This window comes from Sturnira hondurensis, unplaced genomic scaffold (genome assembly GCF_014824575.4).
Source record: "Sturnira hondurensis isolate 20B ecotype Veracruz unplaced genomic scaffold, ASM1482457v3 Scaffold0004271, whole genome shotgun sequence".
NCBI classification, from domain to species: domain Eukaryota; kingdom Metazoa; phylum Chordata; class Mammalia; order Chiroptera; family Phyllostomidae; genus Sturnira; species Sturnira hondurensis.
Genome location: NW_028076902.1, coordinates 163,442 through 171,055, shown reverse-complemented (window position 1 = coordinate 171,055; position 7,614 = coordinate 163,442). Strand labels below are relative to the sequence as shown.

The 7,614-nt window shown below is 38.5% G+C and overlaps 1 non-coding gene across 1 annotated transcript; it reads left to right on the top strand.

Moving 5' to 3' along the window:
• Positions 1 to 711: 711 nt before the first annotated feature.
• On the top strand, positions 712 to 818 carry LOC118986490 (U6 spliceosomal RNA). Its single transcript, XR_005066386.1, has one exon. It is a non-coding gene; the product is annotated as a U6 spliceosomal RNA (small nuclear RNA).
• Positions 819 to 7,614: the final 6,796 nt, after the last annotated feature.

Below are 7,614 nucleotides of genomic sequence, written 5' to 3'. Positions count from 1 at the left end.
ATATCAATATACTCATTTCAGTAGAAGATGAAATGAGAGGGGTCTCAGATATGCCTACAGTTTAAGGCATTCTGATGAAGAACCTTCCTGAAATATCAATTCCATAGAGTGTGGGGGAGAGAGTCAGCTATTGAATTTATTTTTATACAGAGGGTGAATGATAGCATAGGACCATGTGATATTGAGATGGTAATAACCTTCTTTGGTAGAATTTTCTTGAGAATATTATTTCCAGGAGAAAAGTCTAGCCCACCTGTGACAGGAATGTACATTGTATGTCCTTCTTTAGATGAAGCAGTTTTATTAATATCAAAATGAATATGAAATAAACACTCCACTTTCTGTCACCGAGGGCATTTTCCTTAGATAGGAAAGAAAGGAATTGTTTGAACCCTTCCAAATCACATGGGAATGCACTGTTTTCTACCATTCTGCTTCTAAACAACCACTTCTGGCAGTGTGTGTAAGTCCAGAAGAATGGACTCATTTCAGAAAAGATGAAAGGAATGATGTCTTTACTTACATGTATACTTTTCCCCACTTTTGTTGAAGTATCTTTCTGAAATACCATGTCCTGTGTAATTTTGAAAGTAAAACACCCACTGAAATAACTCTTTTTTTTCCCCAAACCATTCAATGGGTGCAGAAAACCATGTTACCTTGAAAGCAGAAAAGCTTTCACAGTACAGTTTGATCCAAAATGTTCTTTCCATGCTCGCTTCGGCAGCACATATACTAAAATTGGAACGACACAGAGAAGATTAGCATGGCCCCTGCGCAAGGATGACAGGCAAATTCATGAAGCGTTCCATATTTTTTTCCTTTCTTTCCAAACTTATCGCTTTTTCCTCCCTTCTCCTGCCTTTCTTTTTTCTTTTTTCTTTTTTCTTTTACCCACAAGCGACACAAACAACTTGGAACTGCAAAAGACCAGAGTTGGACCCAAAGAAGAGGCTTCCCAACAGTAGTGACAGAGAGACAAATTTCACTGCTATAGCAAAAAAGTTACAAGTTGCTGCATATCTGTTTTATTATTAATTTTCTCATTATTCTTACTTCGTTTATATTTTAATAGTATCTTTGTACTCCTCCTCTTTCTGTATAGACTTCTTTGCCTTGGCTGGTTATATTGTATCACCTGACAGGTTTCCCCTTTTCTCTCTTCCACAGAGTATTGCCAATTTTCTACACTTCACACCACTTGTTTTCATTTAGCACACTACCCAAAATTCTATATCTCCTATTCATGTTATCCAGATCACATAGGGCCTGTCATATGATTGTTGCTCTAACATTATTGTAAATAATAGCTGGTCTATACAACTGTAAATACTTCACAACACATCTCCCAGATCTTAGTCCACTTCACAGTTTTCTGAATTCTATTACTGGAGCAATTAACTCTATTTGCTCGTACACTACACCCATTAACTACCCTTTAATATCACCTTACCCCAGAATCGGACAGACTGCAACCTCACTGCTTTCTAGATCCAACTCACTAGCCTTCCCTCTCCAACAAGATACTTATCTTATACCCATCCTCTCTTAAAGGTGGCAAGTTGGGTTGAAGATTGCAGTTAACACTATATATAGCCTAAAGACCTTCTATCTCTTCTCTACCAGACATGACTGTAAATATCATAAAATACTCTCTTGCTGTCATAAACCATTTTGCCTCCCCCTCCAACTGATCACACACACACAAAAAAGAAAAGCAGGTGGAAGCAGAGAACACCAGGATAACCGAAGGAGTCTGCACCACTGAATTTCACAGGCATTCCACCACAGAAGTTCACATTGTAAACCCAGGAGTCGGAACAGATCAATTTAAGAAGCTTAGGCTAACAAGAAGAGGCTCACAAACAATGGGAAGAAAAAAAAAAAGATCCCCAAATGAAAGGAAAGGAGGAAGCCTCAGAAAAATGTGAGATGAAATAGAGGCAAGTGAACTACCAGATATTGAATTCAAAGCACTGGTTATCAGGACGTTCAAAGAGCTCACAATGAGCTACCAGAAACTACAGGGGAGCTACAATGAATTCACTGCAAACTATATCAACATGAAAAAGGAAATAGAAACTATCAGCAAAAGCCAAGAGGAAATGAAGAATACAATTTCCAAATTGAAGAACATAGTAGAAGGTATGAAAAGTAGAATCGATGAAGCAGAAGATCGGATCAGTGAGTTGGAGAACATGGTAGAAAAAACTCACGAAAAAAGCACGAAAAAGAAAACAGGCTCAGAAAAATTAAGAGGGATTAAGAGAAATATGAAACGTAATGACATCGGAATAATAGAGATACCAGAAGGAGAAGAAGAAGAACAAGGGATAAAAAAATATTCGAAAAAGTAATGATGAAAAACTTCTGTTTTTTATACATATATTTTATTGATTATGACATTACAGTTATTCTATTCCCCTCCTTCATTCCCCTCCACCCTGCACACCTCCTCCAGCACCATTCCCTCCCCTTTAGTTTATGACCGCATGGATCAAGTTCTTTAGATTCTATATTTCCCCTACTATTCTTGCCCTCCACCCTATCTATTTTCTACCTACCATCTATGCTACTTATTCTCTGTACCTTCTCCCCCCTTCTTCTCCTTCCACTACCCTGTTGCTAACCCTCCAGGTGTTCTTCATTTCTATGGGTCCTCTTCTGATCTAGCTGTCCTCTCAGTTTGCTTTTGTTTTAAGTGTGGTTTTTAACAACTGTGAGTTTGTTGTCCTTTCACTGTTCATATTTTTTATCTTTTTTCTTGGATAAGTCCCTTTAACATTTTATATAATAAGGGCTTGGTGATAATGAACTTTTTGAATTTGATCTTCTCTGAGAAGCACTTTCTCTGCCCTTCCATTCTAAATGAAAGCTCTGTTGGATAGAGCAATCTTGGGTGTAGGTCCTTGCCTTTCAGGACTTTGAATACTTCTTTCCAGCCCCTTCTTGCCTGTAAGGTCTCTTTTGAGAAATCCGCTGACAGTCTGATCAGAACTCCTTTGTAGGTGACTGTCCCCTTATCTCTTGCTGCTTCTAGGATTCTCTCCTTCATTTTCATCTTGGCTAATGTAATTACGATGTGCCTTGGTGTGTTCCTCCTTCGGTCCAACTTCTTTGGGACTCTCTGAGCTTCCTGGATTTCTTGGAAGTCTATTTCCTTTGCCAGACTGGGGAAGTTCTCCTTTATTATTTGTTTGAATAAGTTTTTCACTCGTTGCTGTTCCTGTTCCCCTTCTGCTACCCCTATAATATGAATGTTGAAATGTTTAAAAAGATGTCTTGGAGATTCCTAAGCTTCTCCTGATTCTTTTGAATTCTTGTTTCTTCCTTCTTTTCTGTTTGGTTATTTCTTTCTTCCTTCCGGTCTACTCCCTTCATTTGAGTCCCAGTTTCCTTTCCATCACTATTGGTTTCCTGTGCATTTCCCTTCATTTCAGTTAGTTTAACCTTCATTTATTCCTCTAATTTGTGACTTAACTCAACCAGGTCTGTGAGCATCCTGATCACCAGTGTTTTGAAATGTGCATCTGGTAGGTTCGCTATTTCCTGGTCATTTAGAGTTATCGGCTCGGGGGCTTTAAGATCTTGAGCCAGGGTTTGGTCTGTTCATTCCTGTTACATATGAGGAGCAGAGCCCTAGGTGTTCAACAGGGTGGGGCAACTCAGTTGCTGGGTATTGACTTTGTATGTGGGGGTGGGATCAAAGAGGGGCAATGGCGATCCCCTCTGCTGATTCCCACCGCTGGGGCCTGTGTGTTCTGTTTCACTGCTCGCTCCTTCACTGGTTTATTGGCCTGGCTGAATGGTTGGTTTTTGTCGGACTTCCATATAGTTCAATTTTCTGTGCTTTGGCCGCATTTTTGTTTACTAAAACTTTGTTGTTTTTAACCTTGGCAGTGGGAGAAGGCATGGTGCTTCTACCTATTCCTCCATCTGGGAGAAGTCCCAAAAACTTCTCTGATTTGATGAGAGAGAAAAATCACGCAAATCCAGGAATCACAGAGAGTCCCATTCAAGAGGAACCCAAAGAGGCCCACTTGAATACACAGCATCATTAAAATGGCAAAATTCCAAGACAAACAGAAAATCATAGAGGCAGCAAAGGAGAAAAAGGAAGTAACGTACAAGGGAGCCCCAATAAGGTTAGCTACTGACTTCTCAATGGAAACACTTCAAACAAGAAGAGAATGGCAAGAAATATTTCAAGTAATTAGAAATAGAGATCTGCAACCAAGGCTACTTTACCCAGCAAGGCTCTCAATCAAGATAGAAGGCCAAATAAAGAGCTTCCAAGCCAAAAGAAGTCTAAAAGAATATGCCTCCCCCAAACCAGCTCTGCAAGAGATGCTAAAAGAACTGCTCCAACTAAAAGAAAGGGAAAGAGAGAGAGAGAGAGGAACACAGGTACAAAAATGGCAATGAATAAATACTTATTAATAATAACATCAAATGTAAATGGATTAAATGCTCCAACCAAAAGACATAGAATAGCTGAATGGATAAGAAAGCATGACTCACACATATAGTGTCTACAAGAGACCCACCTCAGGACAAAAGCCCTACAGAGATTAAAAGTGAAGGACTAGCCCTGGCTGGTGTAGCTGACTGGATTGAGCCCGGGCCTGCGAACCACACGATTGTGGTTCGATTCCCAGTCAGGGCACATGCCTTGGTGGCAGGCCAGTTCCCAGAAGGGGACTCAAGAGAGGCAACCATACATTGATATTTCTCCCCTTCTCTCCTTCCCTTCCCCTCTAAAGATAAAAAAATAAAATATTTTTTTTAAAAAGTGAAAGACTAGAAACAAATTTTCCCAGCAAACAAACAAGAAAAACAAAAGCTGGGGTAGCAATACTCATATACTCATTTCACAAAAAAATAGACTTCAAAAAAGGGGCCATAGAGAGAGTCCCAGAAGGTCACTTCATAATACTCAAGGGAAGAATCCACCAAGAAGAGATAAACATCATAAATATATATGCACCCAACATAGGCACCCAAAGATATAAAGAAAATCTTAGAGGATTTCAAAAAAGATATTGACAGCAACACAATTATAGTAGAGAAATATAATTACCCACTGTCAAAAATGGACAGACCTTCCAAAAAAATATCAACAAAGATATAGCTGCACTAAACAACACCCTAGATGAAATGGACTTGACTGATATATGTAGAGCCCTTCATCCCAACGAAGCTAAATACACCTTCTTTTTAAATACACACAGAACATTTTCAAAGATAGTCGACATGATAGGGCACAAAACGAGTGTCAACAAATCCAAGAAAATTGAAATCATACCAAACATTTTCTCTGACCACAAGGGACTAAAATTGGAAACCAACCCCAAAGAAAAAAACCCTAACACCCCAAATCATGGAGACTGAATGGCATGCTATTAGACAACGAATGGGTCGAGAATGAAATTAGGGAAGAAATCAAAAAGTTTCTGGAAAGAAATGAAAATGAACTCACAACAACCCAAAATTTATGGGACATGGCGAAGGCAGTCCTGAGAGGGAAGTTCATAGCAATACAGGCTTACCTAAAGAAGATAGAAGCATTTCAAACAAACAACCTAACCCTACACCTGCAAGAACTCAAGGAACAACAACAAAGACAGGCCAGAGCAAGTACAAGGAAGGGAATAACCAAGATCAGAGCAGAATTAAATGACATAGAGACTAAAAGCACAATTCTAAGGATCGATGCATCCAGGAGCTGTTTTTTTTTGAAAAGAAACAAAATATGCAAGACATTAAGTAGGCTCATCCAGAAAAGATGAGAGAGGACAGAAATAAACACAATCAGAAATGAAAGAGGAGAGATTACAACTGATACCACAGAAATAGAAAGGATTGTAAGAAATTACTATGAAGAACTGTATGTCAAGAAATTTGAAAAGCCTGAACTGACCAGTAACAGCAGATGAAATTGAAGCAGGAATCAAAAAACTCCTGTCACACAAAAGCCCTGGACCAGATGGTTTCACAGGAGAATTCTACAAAGCATTTAAGGAAGAACTAACCCCGATTCGTCACAGACTATTCCAAAAAATCCAAAATGATGGGAAACTCCCAAATTCTTCTTATGAAGCCAGCCTTATGAAGCCTTCTTATCACCCTAATTCTAAAACCAGATAAAGACACAACAAAGAAAGAAAACTTCAAGCCAATATCGCTGATGAGCATACATGCTAAAATCCTCAACAAAATATTGGCAAATCACATCCAACAACCCATTAAAAAGATCATGCAACACGACCAAGTGGGATTGATCCCATGGATGCAAGGATGGTTCAATATTCATAAATCAGTAAATGCAATACATCACATAAACAAAAGCAAAGACAAAAACCACATGATCATATCAATAGATGCAGGAAAAGCTTTTGATAAGGACAACACCCATTTATGATAAGTCACTCAGAAAAATGGGAACAGAGGGAGCATTCTTCATTATAATAAAGGCCATATGTGAAAGACCTACAGCAAACATCATACTCAATGGGCAAAAACTAAAAGCTTTTCCACTAAGATCAGGAACAAGACAAGGTTGTCCCCTTTCACCGCTTCTATTCAATATAGTATTGGAAGTTCTAGCCATAGCGATCAGACAAGAAAAAGAAATAAAAGGCATCCAAATTGGAAAGGAGGAAACAAAACTGGCATTGTTTGCAAATGATGTGATAGTGTATATGGAAAATCCTATAGACTCTACCCAAACACTGCTCAAACTAATATATGAATTTGGCAAACAGCGGGATACAAAGTCAATATTCATAAAGCAAAGGCATTTTTATATACTAACAATGAAAAAGCAGAAGCAGAAATCAAGACAAAAATCCCATTCGATATAGCAAAACAAAAATAAAATATTTGGAAATAAACCTAACCAAGGAGGTAAAAGACCTCCAAGGAGGTAAAAGGAGGTATGCAGAAATCTACATAACACTGAAGAAAGAAATCAAGGAAGACACAAACAAATGGAAACATATACCGTGTCTATGGATTGGCAGAATTAATATCATCAAAATGTCCACACTACCCAAAGCAATTTACAAATTCAATGCAATACCTATTAAAGTACCAGTGGCATATTTCACAGACATAGAACAAACACTTCAAAAATTTATGTGGAAGCAAAAACGACCCCGAATAGTAGTTGCAATTTTGAGAAAGAAGAACAAAGTAGGAGGGATCACAATTCCTGACATCAAACTGTATTACAAGGCCACTGTAATCAAAACAGCCTGGTACTGGCATAGAAACAGGCACATAGACCAGTGGAACAGAACAGAGAACCCAGAAATAAATCCAACTCTCTACAGTCAATTAATATTCAACAAAGGGGGCAGTGACATAAAATGGAGTAAAACTAGCCTCTTCAACAAATCTTGTTGAGAGAGCTGGACAGCTACGTGCAAGAAAATGACACTTGAGCACCAATTTACACCATACACCAAAATAAATTCAAGGTGGATAAGACTTAAACAAAAGCCATGATGCCATTAAAGTCCTCGAGGAGGACAAGAAAATCTCAGACATTTCACGCAGCAACTCTTTTACTGATATGTCCCCTAGAGCAAGGGACATAAAGGAAAGAATAAA